Here is a 23,442-nt window from a genome sequence, read left to right as displayed (position 1 = left end):
CTTCATCGGCAATGTTTTACTTCAAAAAAGTCGACCATAGATACACTATAAGAGGTAAAATAGTATACGTCAGTTGTTCAGCAAATAGTTCAGGGGAAACAGAAGAAAAAAGACTACATTTAAATAATTTTAAGCAAAATTCTTCAAGTGTATCAATTTCCAATATTCATATTCTCAGAGAGAGTTGAAGTTAAAGTTGTTTTAAATATAAGTATTTCTCATTTTTGAAATTTAAATAAAAAGAAACAACGTTATCTAAAACTGTTATTTATTTTTCCTCAAATATATATCCCAAAACTAATTTAGATGAGAAAGTGATAAAATTCAACAGAAGTACTTGTCGATGCTACATAATTAGATTACATGAAAATTCACTTCTAAAGAACAACCATATATTTATTTTCATTATATATTATTTCCGCTTTCAATATGTTACTTATGTACATTTATTAGTAGGCCTATGTAGCGGTTGGCAAGAGATAATCTGACATGATGTATATATATATATATATATATATATATATATATATATATATATATATATATATATATATATATATATATAACTTATATATTTACATAGCCCACATTTAAAATAAATTTCATTAGTGCAGTTCTTTCTATATATTTGAAACTTCAATATATAATATTAAATGGTTTTGATTCGATAAACAGTATACAAACAGGAAATTTTAATTACGTCACAAATATTGATGATCATAGTAAGTTATTGCCAACAACTATTGAAGAGTTTTTTATAATCCACATTCATAAACTGACGTTCAGTTTTTATTCGTTTCCTTTAAAAGAGTTGACTTTTTGTTAGGTTCTACCTACCAGTTGATCCTACACAGGGTACAGCACTAATTTGGTACAAGAATAAAATACAATACGAGAATTTCTACCATTTTGTACACTTTCCAAATAGATAGATTTCTATTTTGAGGTAGAATTACCGAGTGAAATACAATGCTCTATGAAACGGACATTAATCGTGAAGTAACATTCAGACATTTCTGTTATTATAACACCACAGGACGAGATATTTTAACTAGAAAGTATGTAAAAATGAATTACTTGTGTCAAAAGTTTTGTTTTGAGACTTTATAGCCGTATAGTTGAAAAAGACACTAGAAGTCTCTCAAGATATTAATATGACGCTAGGTGGTATTATATTTCATGCATATTGCATCATGCTGGCATGTTTAGTTTTAGGTGTTATCTAAACTTATAATTAAACGTACATAGTATATTTCTTGTTGAAGTTTAGAGCTTGTAGTACTCATTAATAAATCTTTCAATGCCTAGTTAGACACCTAACTACAAAACAAATTAATTTACTTTTATTGCTGTGTAGTCTTTTTTGTGTTTATATTAGTAATGGGTTATGTTATAAGGCTCTTATCGACTTCAACAAAACCATCCATACTAAAGTTCTTGTTAGTAACATTTTTGTTTTCAAATAATTGAAGTTAAACATTACCTATAGTTCAGTAAATTAATAAGTATACCAATAAAAATACCCGATTATGTTCCCTTTTCCATATAGGAATTTAATTCAATCAAAATTCATCTCCGCAACTGACCAAATATATGTGGATATCTTGATATCTACTTTTTTAATTGATGCCACGAAAGTACAATTACAACGAAGAACGCTTCATGTGGACAATAATATTTTAGCACTTGTTGTCCGTAACACACGTGCGTGTGTGTGTGTGTGTGTGTGTGTGTGTGTGTGTGTGTGTGTGTGTGTGTGTGTGTGTGCATAATCTTAATTTATGCATGTGTAACATTGAACTAGCCAGAGGCTATTATTTTATTCAATAAATGGATGTTTTATAGTATGGTCGGGATTGAAATATGTTTAACAACAAAACAATCACGCATATCGTACTTGTGTTTTAACATTACTTAAATACAGGAAAAAATCATTAATGAAATTATAAACCTGATTGAGATGTGGTATTATAATGGGGTTTACACCAAGATAAGTGAATATTTGTGTAAAGCAAACGCTACACTCCCAATCTTGTTGAACAATACAGTGGCGCCAAGTCTCCGGATTCTAAGAAGACACAAACTGAACATAACTTCTCTCGTCTCGTAAACCAGGATCTACAAAATGTCTTACCGTCTGTTTTGTGACGCTACAGGGATTCGTCGATTCTTTTTGCTCTGTTTAAAACTTGTTCGCAGCTCTGTGAATGAAAATATCTCCTTGAATGTTACCAAATAAAGGTAAACATGAGATCAAAATTATGCATAATTATTGGAGACACCGCAAATATATTGGACAGAAAAAAATTAATAAGCATTGCAGACCTTTGGTTGACATACAACTCTAAGAAAAGGGACGGCTGGACGATCTGCCTGATACACATGTTCACGCAGCGTGCAAGTTTGGTAAAATATTGTAATATCTAGACTCCTCACACTGTGTTTCTGAATCAAAAAAATCCTTCGTTCATTACATCACCTTGGAGTAGTACTGAGTGTCTTTTATGTCAAGTAATAAAACACGTCGTTCCAGCAAAGACAATTAAGTTTACTGGTAACCTTCATAAACACATCCTCGAGGTCATGTAGTACGATGATCTTGCTAGGAACGAGCTAAAAAAATACTCCTTCTGACAATTATGATGCACGACATGGACAATGCGTGTGCCCTGCTTCAGGCAGCTAGTTATGCGTGCTCGTTGCGTTGCGGTTCCTGAACCACTTCGGTTCACCGACAGGATGCGGTTTACGTTTAACTACAGTTCCATTAAATAAGTGAAAAATTATTCAAAAGTATTAGAATACCTAGGTCAGCATGAATTTATATTAACACTGTATGAAAATTTAGATTTAACTGAATCTCTTCATATAAACAATGATTCTAGATTTCCAGAGTCACGTCTGCCACAGTGTCAGATCACATATTCTGAACAAGTAAATTGGAGTAATAAGTATACAAATAACTTTTTAACATCCTTCACCAAAGATTGTCCTATACAAATAATCTATACAACACTGTATTTGTAGAGTAGAGTAAACCTGAATAACATGTCACAAAAGTACATCTGTATTGTATTCTTCCTGAAATTAATAAGGTATTTCTTCAAGTAATTACTTCAATATGTCATGGATTCCTTTAAAAGCGAGGAAATAGCATCAACAGCAAAATTAAAATATCATAATCTACGATTCTAATCAAGGCGGACAACACTAAATCCTTAGATTGACAAGAATACCATGAGTTATACAGTTTTAACTGTCAAGCGGTACTTTCCTATATCTACATTGAAAAGTAATATACAGTAAAAAACTAGAGCGAAAATGTATGCAATCATACAGTCTTTTTAAAGTTTGTTACTGATAATGGATGGTTTGAGAGCATAACAGGATTTTGGACAATTGCCATCGTTATATGTGACAAAAGGTTACACGACGTTTCGAGCATTTAAATCTATCCTCTTCGTCAGGTGGGGGAGGTGTGAATACATAAAAATAAACAACAGAAATAACAAAAGAAGGTAAATGAAAATGATTAAACCATACACACAAGCTTTTTTGAGGCCAGTCCAGGTGTTGTCACTGCACAGAATGTAAGTCCCGAGCACGAGTTACGACTACGAGAGTCTCAATCACAGCACACTAGTACAGGCGAAAGTTGTATACTAACAAGAATATCGATGTCGGCACTTTCATCGGTACCGTGTCGTGTCATTTGAAACAATAGGACTGGAAAGCGATGGTCAGGAGGCGGAAGGGTTAAAATCGCTTCCAACCCTATGTTTTGGGTCTTAGGTCTTAGTGTCATAGTGAGTGTACAAATTGTGTTGGTTGAGGTTTGCTTAGTTGGAAACTTTTTAAGCTTCGTAGTTAATTTTTTCTTCAGCAATATTACCTAAATACTGAATCTAACCCCAACTGAAGGTTGACTTAGCGGTTGGTCTACTTTATATTTGCGTGTGTTAATATCTCCCCCACCTGACGAAGAGGATAGATTCCAACCCTCGAAACGTTGTGGTATACCTTTTGTAATATACGTATAACGATGGAAGACGTCCGAAATCCTTTTATCCTTTCATTCAGTCTGATAAGCATCAAACTCTGAATAAAAAAATCCGTCGTCCAGCAATACGGTACGTAATGTCCGTACCTCATATTTAAAGAACAACATCTACCCAAAAATATTTAAACAAAACAACCCGAATTTATCAACCCTGACGTATGATATGTCACACAAGACTGAAGAAAAAAGCAGTACCGCTATGGTTCAAAGGGTAATGTTTTAATATCCTATCACGTTATGTATTAAAGTATTGGCTAATCAATCTGTTATTTTTCAGAACTCCCCACGTATCAGACAATCTAACAATTTATACTAAAATATCCCATAGAATAGTCTTGTGACACTGTTTTATATCGAGCGTTTGAAAGGATTCCGTGTAAGCAGTTGGAATATGTACCTGTTGTCATATAGAAGATGGAAACTGTCAGCACAAAAGAGAGGTGAGAGTTCCTCCTGTCATGTTGTTGTACAATCATTCGGAACTAATCAACTAATTTTTATAACTTATTTCATTATTAGTGTTGTAACATTCCTAGATATTCGCAGTGGAATTAATTATTTAGTGACTAGAGAATTTATCATATATTATCATATAATTAGTTGCTAGAGTAACAGAATCAAGTTAGGATTAAATTGCGTACAGAAACGTATAGGTTTAAGCTAGTTTTTCTTTGGTAGCTTTGTATTATATTACTAATATAACAAGTTGTTGAAACAAACTTCTACTTAGCATGTAACTATGCTAGTATTCATTCATACTACTTCCGAAAATTAGTATTTTAATATCACTATCGAACTTTGTGTCTTCCCTACTACTTCATTGTAATAACAAATAAAGTAAAAGAGTCTAAATACAATTAGTAGTTGAAATGGAAATTTGAAATAAATTCTTTATCATTGCATCGTATCATAACAAAATACAAACCGAAATGAGCTTACCCAGTAACAAAAGCAAAGCAAAACAGCTAATATAATAAAAAGAAAAGACATTTACGCCCTTTGAGACTAATGAGAAACAGGGCATGAATACAAATGATATAAAAGATCCTTGTGTCTTGGTGATGAGTGGGGTATTCTAGTTATATTAATTGTGACACTATTCATTACTAAGTTTTCTTATTCTATTATAATGTAAACCTTTACTTACTACTGTAACAAGAGTATCTAATAATCCATATAAATATAGCAAACAAACTTTTTACCTGAAAATTGTTTTGTTTTGAAAGTTGGAGAATAGTGGAAAAATTACTAGAATATTGAAGGTATTAACTAGAGTTCTTCAGGAAAAATAGTATTATATAAAAATAAATACATGATAATGTACAACAGTATCCGTAAACCAAGGAAGTTTTAAAGCGCTAGCTTTGTTTTACGTGTTTTAAAACACGTTATTCTGCCTCATTTATAGCCACAAGCAGGATATTGCATATGTTTGATTTAAAAACCACCTAACTTTTAATATTTTTGATATGTTTATTTTTATTAAACAATCATAAGAATATAATGCATGTGTAAGTGTCTTAGTTTGATAGTTTTTATTTAATATATAAGTATGCAACCGATTTTACAGAAAGTTTAAAAGATTGGACATTTTTAGGGTCACTGATAAATATATAGGTTTATTCTTATTTTTTTTAATCCCTCGAAGAAATGCCCCACTGGTCTCTAAAGCAGTTAAAATTCCATCTTGGTCTCTAAAGTTGCAATATAAGAATTGAAAGAACCTGTTAAATGAAATGAACTGTTCCGTGTAAACTTTTTATGATAGCAAAACATTATGTTTTCAATAATTAAACCACAGTTTTCAATTAGTTTACATTTATAGCGTGGCTGCATAGAGTTAGAAAAATACTAACATCACATTTATTTTAAACTTTTCTGCACAGTGTAAAAAAATATCCAGATAATAAAATTGAGTTTTAATTAATTTTTTTTAACTGTACATTTTGGCAAATGTTAAGTAAGCAGTGCCTACTCAATACTTGTAACGTGGCTATAGGAATGTTAATTTCCATAAACCAATTACAACTATTTTGTTTCAGTATAAGAGCGATCAAGTGACTTGTAAACCAACAACCCTTTATTTTAACAATGCACAACTCCCAAAGGAATGCAATAATTAAACTCAGTATAAATTACTAGAAATTTTAATTATAATGAACACCAATAATAGACCATCGCCAAGCTATCTTTTTTACTTTTATTTTATTGTCACTATTTCTTATTTATAAAACTTCAGATGTTGACATTTCCAGACTTATAATTAACAATCAATCAAATAATTCAATAATTGTGTCCTTCAAGTTCTCAGTGCTAATATTTTCAACACAAACTCAAAATAAAAATCTTCATAAAATTTCAAAATAAAATAATCTTCTTCAAATACAAAATGAAACAACTAATAAAATAAGACTTCTTCTCAATATAATAAATCAAACAAATTAAGGTAATAATAATAATTAAGTAGGAACAAAGACAATGTCCAACCAGTTAAACTCAAAGTTTTATCAATTACTAAATCCTTATTTGCTATAAATTTCCAATTTTCAAGTTTATCGAATTACCCAGAATAATCTGGTTCCCTTTGAATATTAAATTTAGGACCTTGTAATATATATATAGAATCTCAGAAAATAAAATAAAATTTCTTTATCAGTAGGCTATTCCTGAATTAACCAACTTGAAAAGGAAAATACCATTAAGCAATTTGCTATTAAAATGTTAAATTCTAACTTTTCACAGTACCTCACACTTTTCCAGAAGACTTCACAAACAAAAATAAATGTTATTGATCAATTATTTGAAAATTCAAACTTTATATTTTGAAAAGAATTTAACTTCAAACTCAACCTTCCTACCGAAATATCTACACGGCCAGAGTAGGCTAATCACTTCTACCACGAACTTCTCTCTCTGAGCACACAGCAAAGACTCCCCTAAAAACCCACTTGAATTAACCGGAAAGCTCTCGAAGTACCTCCCACCATCCAATCAACCTAACGTTGGCGAATTAAAATTGACCAAACACAATGTCTGAACTGGACGGCACCTATCTAACCCAGACCTGTATCTTATGGCCAATACCTCGAGACAAAAGGAAGCTTCTAGGCATTCCTCGAACCCGAATCAACAAGATATTCAGCACTGCTGAAAGAATCACAATTCTTACCTATCTTTTAACATAAATATAAATATTCCTATAAATTACTAAACAAATATAGGAAGCATCCTATAATACTGTAATGCAGATATAAACGACAAAGGTACCATCTAACTTTTGCTATACATTTAAAAACTTAAAAAATCCATCTTAGTTGTCTTTTGACAAAATTGGGCTTCCCAGACCTGAGTATGTAGGCTATATATTTTTTCTTGACCGGGACACAAGGCAAAATAAACTACGGAACCAAAAATGTTTAGACCAGAGTAAATTACAATGGGCATAAATATGCACTTTTTCATCGACTTTCTCGATCGTGGAAAGAGGGCAAATTCAACATCGGCGGTGGAAACATAACTCACTCAAACCAGGAGTGCTAATATTTTTTAATGCCATAATAAGAAATTTCTTCAACTTCCATTTATATATCTATCGTATACATAAATGCTTTCTTAAGAAAACTAATAACTTCAACTTTGGGTTTTTTTCTCATTGGTCTAAAATAGTTGCAGTGTTACTAAAATAATCTGAAATATTGAATTAAAGACATAGAATGTTTGATGCAATGCAGAGGAATTGCGGGAAAGCCGTGGGTAAATGCTAGTATCAAATAAACACAAGCAGCATGTGGAATGTGTTGGTTACGAATCGATCTTGTCAGTTCAGTCTTGCACTCGTATTCCACATATATATGTAAAATTTAAATAAAAGGTGCTTTAAGAACAGAGGGTTGTTGAATTTGAAATATATGTTTATACTTTCTTGAAAATTAGTTTTTGACGATGGAAAAATTGTGATAGAAACCAGATTTTCCGGACATTTGTCATCGTTCAGAGTTAAAACAAAATCAGTAACACTACGTTTCTAACTACAATCTATCGTATTACTACTACAATCTAGGTTAAAATAAACAAATCATACCAAAGTCTTTTGACAAGAATCACACCCACCATATTGCGCGTTAACTTCATGCACTTTTTGAAATGGACTTAATAAAAATAAGTTAGAAAATGGCGATCGTTGAGAAAGAAACGATAAAGCAGAAAAAGTTTGTGTTGGCCTTTTTTATTATTGGTTAATTCTAGATTAACTTTTCAAAACCAAACTGTGACACCACGTTAGGTCATTACAAATGTATAATTTGTTTGGTATTTAAGGTTTCATTGTTACTTCATTTTTCAGAATTTACAATTAAAGTGGTGATTCCGACTGATGGTTGACTCATTGGTTGTTCAGCTAATTAAATATGACACCTTGATACATTGCTTTACAAAAAATAGGTTCCCGATGTATTATGGTCTTCAACAAGCATATGCAATATTTAACTTATCTGTTAGCCTCTTTCTCGTTTTTCCTTTGTTTTCTTTCATCCATAACGTTTAATGCTCTTTTTTTATTACCTATTCGTTAATAAGCCTTTGTCTATTGAAAAAAGGCAACAATAATCAAACCTGCCCGAAAGGAAAGTTCTTTAGTATGAAGCAAATTCTAGAGTAAAATTAATTAGTCCTTTTTAAGTGAGGAGAAACATTATAACAATTAAACTGATGTGAGAAAAGTTTGATGGTACTGATCGTAGGCATATAAGAAAATATTTTTGAATTAAGAAACAAGGAAATAAAAAATACAGTACATAAAGTTAGAAAAGTAATGGTATGATACTCTATTCCCTATTACAACCACATTTTACGCTGTAAACATTTTTTAGAATCGTGTATAAGCCATGTTTAGTTTTTTTTTACGGGACTTCGTCTTAGAGTGTTGTGGGTATGTTTATAAGTAAAAGAAGCCGTTAGTTATTTTAGAGAATATATAAAGTTATTTGTATGTATACTAATGAAGTTTATAATCAAAGTACAAGGCAAGATTGCCTTAGCAAGGGATTGGACTGAAACAGCAGAAATCCTTTATATGGAAGAACTATACTTCATCGTTTAGTGGGACTTCCTGTACTCCTACTACCCCAGAGTGTAGCTGCTGTTAATAAATTATTTTTCAATGGTGTCTTTTGGAGCTGTCGATTGGGAACGTTTTCTGGCATAAGCAAAGAATTGAGCCTTGCCTTGAGAGAAACAGAGTTTAGAAACATATTAAACTTATTCACTTATTCAATAAATCAGGCAAATAAAAGTGAATTTCTATTTTATGAATATATACTTAAATTGTGCAAAAGAAATATTAAGCAGTGCAAGTAGATCGTATTGTTTTGATATCCCTGAAAATTATAATATTTTTTAAGATTATCTGATGAAGCATATCTGTGTAGAATAAGTTAATCAGGAATTGCTAGAAGATATTGCAAATATGTAATAATAGTCTGTTTTTGAAGGAATTGTGCAACAGTATTAATGAAGGGTGTTATTTGTGTTGCAAATGCGGAACTGCTTTTAGGAGGCTTGAAGATATGTATGAAGAATAATATGTATTATACAAATAAGTTTTATATTTTATGACTTCAATTATAAATAACTTCTAAACTAAGGCTGTTACAGAAAACTGGCATTTGCCTGCGGTTCTGCTCGCGTTATTCGCGTTTTTCGCTTGAATAATAATTATATCCTTTTTAAATGGCATAATTGAGACTCCTAAGAATAAATGAAGGTGATATTCTATTCTACTGCCCCATTTCAGAATAATTGGGACATTACATTTCGAGAAAACTATGATAAAGGCCAGAAGTCTGAGGTGAAATAGTATTTAGGAGTACCAATTAAACATACAAAATTCTCTCCAACATTTCTGAAAATTCGAATGAACAGCAGTAACAAAGTAACTATTTTAGGTCATAGTGGATCAATACTTCTGGTAAGTAGGTAGTAATCTTGAATTGGTAGTAGATATGTCCAAGGTACATTAGTTCTTCATTGTTAAGAGTTTAAACATTTTAACAATATTACCGTAATCTCTTGTATTAGGTTTAGTACATAACGAAGCATTCTGGTTTGCGGATTTTGCATTTTTGCCACTATAAAATTTTGTATATACATACATTTTTGCTCTGAGAAGCCTACTCTAGTCAGAAATGTCTACTTTAGACTTGATTTAATGTATTTCACGTGCCATAGTAGCTTATGCCCAGATAGATGAAAATTAAATTTACAGATCTAAAAATAAAACTGCACTAATTACAATTTACTTCCGTAAAGTGTAATATAATTCTGGTGTAAGATGTACCCCGTACTGTAGTAACGTTTTCATTGTTCACTCGCCAAGAAAATAAACACATTTAGAGATCTAAAGAGTATATTTTGGTAAAAAGATCTACTTTCTGTAATTTTAATCTACTAACAGTGTAACCAATTGTTTACCTTTAGTTCTGCTTATAATGTCACCCTGATCCAGAAAATATATTCATATTTTGGTCTAAAAAGTATTTAGACAAATATAATCTACTTCCAATCTGAATATACCCAGAGCCATAAGTGATCAAGCTATATAATTTTGATCTAGAACATATACATATTCCGAAGCAACAGTAGTGTTTCCCATGCTGCTTTGATCAAGGAAATGAATGTATAAACAGGATTCTCTAAAACTTTAGGTAGTGCAGCATTTGAAACAACTATAGAAATGGTAAAAGAAGGTATAACAATTTAATATTACAAAATATATATAGTTCAAAGTATCAAGACTTCATGAAACAATAAAAGACAGCAAATATATAGTGTTTAATGAATAGTCTGGTGGAACATACAGGAAATATTACCTTCAAATATTATATTACTATTTGCAGCGATCAATCAACATCCTGACAATATTTAAAACTTTGCATTTGAAATTAACTGTTCTATACACATAGATACAAAATAAATGTTTAGTAAATATAAAATTACAAAAGGGTTTAATACTTACATGAAAAGTGTAGGTATGAAAGATTACATTCATATGGCTTACGTGGTAAAATTCATCCGAGTTGGAAGCAGTCATGAATATGAATAAGGTTTTCTTCTCACAACGCTTGTCTACTCGTGTTAAGTGAAATATCTCCAAGTTCACAATCTCATAATTAAGTGATTTTTTTCAACCTTAAAAAGAATTTTGATTCACACGTATTAAAAGTTGTAATATCAATCGTCTCCATTAGCGATATAACACCAATGAGCAATTTATATAAAATAATCAATATAATATCAATATAATTATGCATTATAATAAATTTGTATAAAATTATTTAATAAAGTTAATTAAAACTTTTCCTGAAAGTATAGCATGACCTTTTTGTAGAGGCAAAGAAAGAACAAAACAAACAGGTGAGGTCGTAACACAAACCGTGCTATCGTCATTGTACCAGATACACGAGAAATCCAACCTCTCCAAGACAACACTCCGAGAATAGAAGTAAACGCAATGTCCATTTGTCTACTGAAAAAGGCAACAATAAGTAGCACACATGACCCCAAAGAAACATTTTGAGGATAAAGTAAATTTTAGAGTAAATTTAAGTGGTCCTTTCTACAGTGAAGAGATATATTACAGCAATAAAAATGGATTAGGGAGTTCTTACAGATACTGATCGTACACGTTTGTTCGTTGCAATGGGGAAAATACTAATGCACCGTTTGCGGATCTTGCATGTTGACTCAGGCCTACTAAAACACCACCGACGCAAGCATCACTCCCTCTTAAGACTTTTATTTTTCGGCAGCACTCTACATAGGCAGAGACTGTATTCCGAGTATGTCTGGTCTTTCTGTCAGTGAAAATTTTTGGAACAACGGTATCCAGTGAGAATTGGCATATGGTGATCTCGATCATGCACATCTAAATGATAATTTTTGGATTATAAAACTAGGGAAAGAATACAATAGTAAACCAAGTTCGAAATGCATGGGCATAATGCTGTATTGTATCAGGTTCATCACACTCTATCTTAGAACTAAATCTAAAGATAAAAACAAGTGCATTAAAGGGGAATATCACATTACAGAAGGCAGAGTTATATTTTTGGAACTAATCTAATCCAAAATGCTATGTTTACACAATTCGCTATTATTTATATGAACATTTTTTTAAATTCTACTGTACTTTCTTACCTCTTGCCACTACTACACCGGCAAACAAATTTCCCAAAAAAAGTATATTATTTTAGGTAGTTTGTGTTATTTTCATCCTGAAATATTCCGATTTATCACATTTCACACCCATAGCACAATCCAGATACACTACATTTCTTATGTCACAGAATAAGTCACTCAATATTAGAGTGAATACGAATATGTTTATATGTACAACTATGATTAATTTAAGTTGTATTAAAATGTACATTTAATTTAATATTACAGTAGATTCCTTGTTAAGTTCACAGATACATATATAGGGAATCCGTTTCGGAGGCCAAAACATTACGCGAAAAGATAGCTACAAATTAAATTAAAATATAAAACATCTGGAGATTGAAGGATGGGTTAGACATGAGGTAGAAAGAGTTTACTTCACTTGAGGATAGGTGGCAACTCACCGATGTTGGTCTTGATTCTTGCCTCGCTTCATCCGAGGGAGAACTTTCAGCTCATCCAGAGCTTCTAGGGCTGTAGTGGGATCCACGGAAGAACGAGTCACTTTCACTGAAAATCTTAACTGAAATCGGGGAGGAACAAGTTTAGAGAGGAACCATTTCGAGAACATCTCTCGGGCCGGACCATGTCATCTCTGACGGTAGTTACGATATTCATACTTCTACCAAGTACGTGAAAATAAGGCATCGAGACCCAAGACGGCACTATTCTGGCCGATAGAAAACAAAGTGCAAGACTTTGTAAATGAACGCGACCGAACAATGTCTCCAGAACAGTTCCCACGGTATGATGCCTCGTCAGTCTAAGGGACGGCGGGCACACCGACAGGACCACGCGATGTGTTCACCTATCAGAGACGGCTGTTAAATCGGACAATAGGTACAACCTGTATTGATTTGTGCATAGAAATGCCCTGAAATATTTCCACATCTATTAAACAGTCTTCTTCTAAATGTTAAATACTAAGATTTACTCTATCGAATATATTACAAACATAAAAAATCCTTGTTCGACAAACATGCAGCAATTATTTATGTCTGACGCGCACGAAAATGTTCGAAAATTACGTATGAACGTTATGTCTACAAAGATTACACAGTCTTGATGTACTTATAATCAGATGTTATACTTGTTATTTACTTAATTTTTTTAATAGAAAAATACCAAAGTATTGGAGGGTTTTTTACAGATCTTCTTAGACTGTATATTCAAATAGATTATTCACTACTTATCACTTGGTCTCTATTCTCAAAGGATATCCTCGATATCGCTGATTCATCAGCAAAATGTATTACTTGTATCTTTGGCTAATTTTGTCAAAATGTGTGCTTGAAGATAGCATATTGCATGCGTATAGTGTTACGTTTCTATTACTTATGAGTCGTGACTAAACAATATTTGTAAACATCAATATTCGTTGACCTTAGCCTATTTTTTAACAGATAATAAAAATATATTTGGGATGTGTAAATTAGATTTCATCCTAGCAGGACACGATAAGAATACTTTTTCCTAAGGGAAACATTGCATATGGCTGAAATTTTATTTTACGTATAAATATAGTTACTCAAATATATTTATATTATATTGCATAATTGCAAAGACTATTAACTCTAATAGTCATTGCAATTATGTTAGTTGTATTGCTCTCAAAATGAGGTTTTAGTACCAAAACTTTGAATCCTTTACTTATTCAGATGTTTTACAACTTTTAACATATCACTGGCATATTTCAAAAGTTGGTTATGGCCATATTTCAAAAATACAAATAGTATGCTAAATACAGTTGTAAATATACCAGATATGGTCATGTCATCGTGTTCGTAAATGACTTATTCCTCTAATACAACCGTACAGATATGTGATAGACCAAAGTACAAATAAGTGTCATGCGATGCGTGATTGTATGGAAAAAAACAAATCCAGTAATCAAAACCTATCGTCTAAATTCCTCAAACAACTGCAATCCATGAGAATAGATTGTAAATGTGCCACAAAAATGCCATTATAAAATCGCAATAAGTTTTATTTCAGTTATTATTGGCAGACGTATCTAAAGGTATTTGGGAATATGTTTCATAAAATAAAATAAAAAAAACATCACTTTAGTTGGTATCTGATTGGTAAATCACCAATGTAACATCACTTTCCACCGTATAAGGCATCAGTTCGCCCGTTGTAGGCTCAGACAGAATATAACTTCTCGTATACGGTAAAGCAGGATCACACGTTGTGTGCTTCTGTCTTGTTCCTTTTACTCCCCCAACCCCCCAATATATTTATACGTTGCAGAATATATTGTAACTAATTTACATCTGTTCATCTAGGGCAGCCGTACCGGTAGTCTTCAAAATCTAATCTCAAATTCAATTTATAATTACAAAATGTTATGTAACACAAGTAATTAGTTGAAGTGATTATATCGTAAATAAACACGCAACCTGAACACATTTTCCGTACTAGCCTTTTATTGTCACATATACATGTCTGATAACTTAATAATTAAATATATTAAAACCATTGCTTATTGATAAATAATTATTCTATTTATTGATAGCATTGAAATCGTACCTTCATGGCGTCTCCATGTCTAAATGTACACGAGTTATTCCAAACATTAAAAGTATTACATTTTAATATAATCCTATGCATGTTTTCTAAGTTTTATTGAAAAGTTACAAAAAAAAAACACTATTTTTCTTAAATAATCTGTTCAGACTTATTCTTAATACTAAGTAGTGCTAAATTAAACTTAAAATAATTAAACTTACCGTTGAAATCTTACCTCAACCTTTTTAAGCTCGAGGTAAATGCTCAAAATGGCCCCCATTTACTTCTTGGCAAACTGTTGAAAGTGTTGAAGTGTACGAGACCAAACCTCAGAACCTTGATGAGTTAAGGATGTGGATTGAAAACGCTTACCGACTTATCACACCAGAAATGTTGGAAAATGAAGGCATTCATTTGAAACAAGACTTTATTTTTTAGAGATTCACTGATATAATAACTTGCATATGTAAGCTGTGTATTATTTTAGAAGTAGGTGAACAAATATGTACTGTTTTATAATTATTCATAACCTTCAATAACATGATGTCATAACATACAAACTAAAATGTATAAATAGAAATAAACATGCCAATTTAAAAGTTGCAACTTAATAGTCTTCAAGAGTTTGTTTATTGTGATTTATATTTTATTTATAGTTTAGGTTGCAATTTAAAATTTTCTGCTAGGTCACATAAAGATTCTTAATTTGTTTTCAATGTTTATGTGGCGAACTGTGTACAAAAGAACGGCATACAGTTTGACATCAAGTGGCTAGTAACAGGAGACGTATCTTGTCACTAAAGGATATCGCCAGTACATCGATAAGATATTCCCAACATCCTTGTTAAGGATAATCATGGGAAGAAATGCGACAGTATATATCTTGTTTCACTGTCATAGTCTGGCATGCGTTCTTAGGGCTATGATAGAACATAATATGCTATGGAGATATGTTAGCCCTGGTTCTAAACTTTTAAGACGCTGTTTACAACGGTCCATACGTTGATTTAATTGAAAGTAGTACATTTGATTTATATTGAGCAGAGGTGATATATTGCATATTTACTAAACTTTTCATCAGTTAATAAGTGAACCTGACTATATCATATTACACTAATAATTAATCGATTTCCAACAACTGAACTAACAAGGTTATACTGGTGAATCCATCATTTTGCTTTTCATTTGTATCTTATTAGGGTTAGTGGATATGTCGATAGTGTCTCGGTACACTACCCCTGAGTTCGAGTCCTAGTACCTGAACAACTTTTTTGCTAATCAGTAAACCCGTTATAACCGTCATATGTTGTTATCTGTTATTTATTTATCTTTAAAGTTGATATTCAATTGACGGTTCTTAATTGAACTAGTCAATAGAACTTTATTCATGAATTTTAACAGTTTAGTATACAAAAAATGGGAAACCGAACATTTAATTAACAACAAAAAATACCGGGAAAGCTAAACGTTAAAGTGTGATTAAATGATTTGGCACTGCTTGGGAAGGAACTTGGGAGGACGACGATTATTACAGGTAGCGGTAAATATTCGGGTTCACTATACATTCCCAACTCTACCCTCGGCCGAGACCACAACGCACCGCGCTTCTGCGACGCCTTCTCAGCGGACTGTCGATGATCGAAACTCCTAGTGACCGCACAATTAATTGCGCCGAAAAACGCGGGCTGTCGTCATCTACTGTTTGCCAAGACCCGCGCTGCAGTCAAATCTGTAATTAGTTTCCAGGTTTATGACCGCATTAAAAGTACTGGAGGCTGAGTTGAAATGTTTCAAGGCTGAAGCTGAGTCATAACACCTACTTAGAGAACGAGAGATCTGTAAATATACTAGAGTAGAGAGTATAAACAGGTCATAAAAAACATTGAGAACACTTGAAAATCCTGCGAAAAGTTTTCACTAGTGGCCTGATAAATTATTAAATAATGGATGAAACTTCCACAAAATCTAAATGTACGCCAGTGACATAATTAAAGACCATACAGTGCTGCTGTTTTTTTTTTCAGTAAATATTTCAGCCAGATAGCTGTTTCAATAATAAAATTAAAGGATCATCCGCCTATATAGATGTTTCTCGTCGGCCAGTGACGTCCGTGGTTTTGGTCCCCGTTAGCGGGGTGGCTAGTGTCATGCAGAACCTCTGGGCGTAATTCCTGAGGCGTAATACGGTATATCACCGTGGCTACTTAAACAATGCTCCAAGTAATTGTTGGCACAATTAGGTGATTGTCGTAAGGTAAAAAGGTAAAATAATGACGCCTCCAACACAATTATAATTGTATTATTACAAAAACATTATTATTATTATGTTGAAACTCTTGATTTTGTAACTTTGTAACATAGGTATAATTTTAAAGAGTACTTCACAAACATAGATTCGATAAGTTCAACCTAATATATCTATGATATAACCAATTTAATCTTAAAATTATACTTAAAATCGAACAAAATAACCATTTTATAGTGAGCATTAGTGAAGTTGCAATTGGGGGAAAATTGTATGTACCATAATGTATCTTGAGTTTGGTATAGTGTTTTCAATAATGATTTTACCCCATTTTTTACATATACATAACATCAAGGTCCGTTACAATCGGAATCATTACGAATCGGCCAGTGAAAAAGTGATGAGGCAAGCGCAGAAACATGTCATCATGAAGGTCCGGTTACAAAAACTAAAACGTTTAAAAAACTCTACAGCATTGAAATTAAATTGATATAGTATTTACAATCAATATAAATTTTAATTTACTCTCTTGATTTTATGAATTTTACTGGTTTTTAAATGGCTTTATGTCCTGTTTAAAAGTCATATTGCATCAAGCTATAACCTTGATAAAGGAGGGGAAGACAGAGTAGACTGTGCAAGCACTTTTTTTTCTCCGCAAATTTTGCTAGATTATAGTAGTAATTCTCTACCTTCTGCATTGGACTATGGACTAAAAGACAAAAACTGTTTACAGTGTTTAGGGGTAAGTCTTAAATAGCTGTTTATATTATTTATCGTCGATATTTCTGTAAAAAGATAATTTGTCAGCCAGCTATTCACCAATAAAAGACTCGTAGCAATAGGCCTACCGGTTCAAAATCCAACTCTGATAAGCCGGTCACCCAGCGTGAGTTTTCTGATGCTGCGTTATCAGAAAACTTAAGGGCAGCTTGGGATAACCCTGATAAACAAGCCACCACGACTATCGCTGCCTTCAAAGCTGCCCTCTCCGACAATAGCGTCATTGGACGTATTGTTTAACTGGTGGCCACCTAGGTGTCAAATATGGTGTTTGCCACAATTAATGCGGCCATCCAGAATTCGCTGGCAGAGATTAAGTCTCCAGCTTTCAGAGCTAATTGTTGAAATATATGGGCGGACTTGAAGGAACAACAAATAATATTGTGACCAGGTGTTGGGCTGATGAGCTCCAACAGTATCAGCTAAATAACAATCTGCGAATACTTGGTGTAAAGAAAATTCAGGGGGAGGACACAGACAGTGTGGTGGTGGAGTTGTTCTGGGCGAACCTTGCGTAGATGTTGACCTACCAGACTTAGACCAGTCCCACCTCGCCGATGCTCCACAGCTCGGCTAAACCAAGGCCCATCATGGTAAAGATCTCAGATACCGCAAGTGAGGAGAGGTCTTCATAGTAGAAGAAACTGAAGGGGAGCCCAGTTCCTGTCAGGGAGGACTTGACGCTCCATCGGCGGGAGCTACTGCAACGGGCAATCGCGGAACACGGGGCGCGCAATGAAAGGGCTGTAGATGAAAGGATCAACTGAGTCTCCATTAACAACAAAAGAGGCCGAGCTACGTGGACTTTCGACAATTCGTGAGCTGCTCTCTCACACTTTTTCTATCCCTCGGCTGATTACTCCCGTTGGAGGGACGTGTAAAATCCATTATGGAAATACACACTAAAATAAAATACAGTACGTTAATAACATCAAATCAAATCATATTTTATTGCATTTTTACAATTTTACATTGCATTGCAAATGTCAGTAAATCATTTTGTAAATAGTTTTCACACATGTCAACGTTAAAGCATTCACACGTGCGCCCAAACCTACACTTCCACACATTCACTCAAGCACTCTCTCACTGACTCCACATCCTATGCCTCTCATAAATCCCAGCGGCTCATCATGAACTCATCGACAGAGTAAAATGCTGTAGACACCAATAGGCGTTTTATACGAGTTTTGAATTGGTTTTTATTGTTGGAGTTCTTTGATATACCATTCCCACTATCTCGGTCTGTAATTGACAATCATGTTTCAGTAACAACACGAGTATGATATACTATTTATTATAATACCAATTTATCATACGAGTATGAGTTTTATTACATATACAATAGATGAAAAAATTTTAACTGTCTATATTAACAGGTTACTGCTTATAAAAATATTTTAAATTAAATACTATCATATATACAATCTAAAAAGTTTAATTATATTTTCACTAATTAAAAAATTGTATTTTTTATCGGCCTCCTAAGATTGATAATCTGACTGTGAAACTGTTTTCTTACGCCTTACGCCGGGTTACAATCGTGTCTTAACTATGGGTGACATGAGTACTGACATACTAATTAAAACATTGGACAATGATCACAACTTTATTACAACTGTCCACTTTGTTCAACTGTTGCAATATGGCTATTTACCCCTTGATGCTACGCATGGTTGAATCCCACACACCTTAGACCTCAGCGTAGTTAATGTGTTTAAAGATGTTCACAAAGGGCAACTTCGGATTCCTGCAATTTCAAATACGACCTTATCATCTGTGCGTGTTGATAAGGTTGAAAAAATATCAATGCCTGTTGAGGTGTTCTAAATATAGGCATTTTAAGCGTATAAACGATGAGACCTTTATATAGGATGTTCTTTTGTTGCTATGGTATTGAATAGAAATGACGTAAATTAAATTGTAAGCAAATTAAATGAACTATCTTGGTCTGTATTTGACAATCATGCTTCAATAATAACAACACCAGTGTATAAACGGTGCCCTATGTCTTAGCTCACAAACGATATTTTAAATTTAATGGCTAAACGGGACTCAGTCTACCGGAAAGCTCGAAGAACCGGAGACACGGTGACCATGAATCAGTATAGCCCGCTCCGTAACAAAATCAGGCGGAGTGACAATTTTCTGAACTACAGAACACAGGTCACAATACATCTGCATTCGTCGACCAACCACCTACTCTGGTCGACATTAACGGATGACAAAAACCGCCGACATTTACGCTAAATATTAATATTTGTACCTAAATGGCATTTTTACAGTAAATTTTCATATAAAAATAAAGATAATTATGTGTTTATAACAAATAAAACTTTACTAATAAAAAAAAAACCATGAATACGTCAAAGATGCACGCCAGGCACCATCGGTAGGTAGCTCAGTTGTGTTTGTGCAGTACACGAGAAGATAAGCTTAGTGAGAAGAAAAACTCATATATATTCATGACTGTTTCCTACCTGGATGAATTTTACCACTGAAATTTTGTTTTGGGAAACGTATTTGAGGAAAATCAACAAAACTAAAGGTAATCTCATATGTTTGTTATATATATATTAAAAGTGTATAGGCTACATGTTGTATTATTTAAAAATAATTTTTACTTTCAATCGCACTGAGATTATCTTTAAACTGATACACTTAAGGGTTCTTTTCTAAAATTTCTAAGTATTCGTTACTTTCATGTTTCTCTTCAACTACTTACTGAACAACTGACGTTTAAATTAAGTTTAGGTTAGATATAATTAACACAAATTACTCGTAGTTGCAATCACTTACGCTTGCAATAATTATATAATATCGCTGTACAACATGAATTTGAGCATGAGCATAATACGGATACCTCTAGTTACGTCCGGCTCCCTCTTTGATTCTGTAAGAATATATTTTACTATTCGTATTCATAAGGAATGAAAGTTTGCTTGCAAAGGTAACTGGCCGACTTCGCTAGTAAATATATATACAGATCATTCAGTGCACTACGTATTTTAGTTTTTAGACAAAATATTTTAAGTTTCAGCACTTAATTAATTTTTTGTTATTTAAATGTCTTATAACGTAACACAGTTCTTGGGTCAATAACATTGTAAAGGTTATGACAATGAAAGCACTCTTCATTTCATTGTTGTTTAAGTTATTGAAAAAGTTCTGATCATTATAAAAATTATAAAATGATTTATGAATTACAAATTATTTACGATTACAACAAAATTTTCAATGTAAAAAATAAACCTGACGAGTTATGATTCACGGATGTTTACATTTCAATGAATAAATATTTCAGGAATAACAAATTGATCAGCTGTCCAGGACGCGCTCCACCCCTGTAATCATTTATCAATTTGACATTTTCGAAATGCACAATCCCTGTTTAGTCACTTTTCATGGTTACATAAAAATATAAAAGTATTAACTGAATATTATTATCACAAGTTGTTTATATATTATATTAACGTACAGGAGGTGTATACCAAAGTAAATAAATGTTGGCCTTATGAGGTGACAATATTTTATTTTAACACATGATATTATGAACTGACACTTGCCTGGGACGAATCGCTGACTAACTGATTTGATAATTACACAGACTTTGAAAACACGAAACAAATTCTAAGTCTCTAAATATCTGAAAATTTTGCTAATACATTTCCAAATGAATAACTCCCTTTGACTTCACTCCATTGCATACTGATGATCATTGTAAGCTGGTAACCATAAAATGGTGACCCCTAATATTGACAACAAAATTCTTGACACGAGGACACCCACCTAATACAACCCGAAATTAATTAGTTTTAAGCCGAATCATTAGTTATTAAAATAAAAATTTCTTCAGGGTTAAGCACGTGCAAATGCACTACTGGCTTTAATTACTTTTACTGTCCATTACGTTAATATTAATACTAAATTACACGGAGACCGCAGCTAAATAGCTATCAATATACTCAAAATTAATATTTACGGATACAGCTCACTGGAATTTGGATTCTTTTCTGAGACCGCCAAAGTGCCTAATGAATACTACAACAATTCTAGCACAGGAATAGTAGGAGAATACATCTAAAAAGAAGCGTTTATAGCAATTATATATCGTACTATCAAATATTAGAACCATTCCATATGATACATTATGAACAGAGAATTCGGTACTGTTTTTCTAATAATGTATTTAGTATAAAATTTTGAAAGTTATAAAGAAAGCCAACTGGTAATTTTAGCTTTTAAATTGTAACTAATTAGACTTGCAGAAGTTTTTCGTATTATACCACTTTTATAGTGAAAGAAACCTTTTAAAATAAATAATAAAATAATAATTATTTATAGATTTTATTGCTTTTAAACAATTACATTGATATCTTATTGGCACAAATTATCTTATTTTATTTCACACAAATAATTAATAGTACAGTTGTGCCAAAAATTAAGTTATTTGAATTTTTGTTTTGGATAGCTATAATTACAAAGACAAATTATCCCCATTTGACTCAATTATGGATAGATCGTTAAGCATACCTTTGAAAAATATTAAATATTTCGAACACAATATATATACATAATACATAAATCGAAGGAAAAACAATCCAACCTATAAACGTAGTCAGAAATAATATATAATTCACTATATTTATAATAAATAACTTGTAAATTTTTCAGCTTTTAAAATCAAACTAAACAAAGTTATTGGGAAGAAAGATGTTTTTAACACATTTCTATACAAAAAACTAATCACCTTAAAATAAACCCATGTTTTACTGGAAATATGATTGAATTAAACAATACAGTTTATTATATTTTGCAACCTTATAAACTGTGTGAACAATAATCTCCTAACTAATCTGTCCTAACAAAAAACTCAAAATGATTCAAAATAATATAAGTACGCCCTCAAAAGCTATAATTAAACACTAAGATCTCAATTATCAAAGGTTCTCTCCGTTTCGCAATAGCTTTGTCTTGTGTCTCGAAGTAAGGTCTTGATTGCAGCACCTTTAATTAAGTCCCTGATCCTTACTTTGTTAATGTAATGTGAAAATTATGATGATAATGATATCACTTTTGCCACTTATTGTTGGAATACGTCACGTAACACAATCTATTCATTTTATAACATTATTAAATATGTTAATAATAAGTAATACTTATGAAATAGTGAAATTAAATTAAAACCTTTATTTATTACTAAGCCATGTAAGTTAGGTATAATATGTAAAACTTAAGTAAAAAAACTGCATCTGTTAAAACAATATATAAACTGTTATTAGGAACGCATTTTGTATTGAAAGATCCATAGAAAATTACTAAGAGCCCAGAGCTCCACTACTATTGACATTTAAAGTGGTGACATAAACGGATTAAAGCGAGTTTGATAATTTTCAAAACCACACGAAGTTATTAGAAAGTTTTTTCATAAATTTATCGGTTCATAGTGATTAGGCTTCGCATCATACAGATCGTTTAAATTGTTCCTGATATGTCAAATAACTTTACATCATGATCCATGTTTCATCATGCTACCTGTACAATCGGAATGGTGGAATTGTGTCCGGGTACATGGACAAATTTTAATATCACAAATAATATTGAGCTGAAGTTGAAATATTAAGATATA

This window comes from Homalodisca vitripennis, chromosome 1, assembly GCF_021130785.1.
Source record: "Homalodisca vitripennis isolate AUS2020 chromosome 1, UT_GWSS_2.1, whole genome shotgun sequence".
Lineage (NCBI taxonomy): Eukaryota > Metazoa > Arthropoda > Insecta > Hemiptera > Cicadellidae > Homalodisca > Homalodisca vitripennis.
This window is presented reverse-complemented; position numbering follows the sequence as displayed.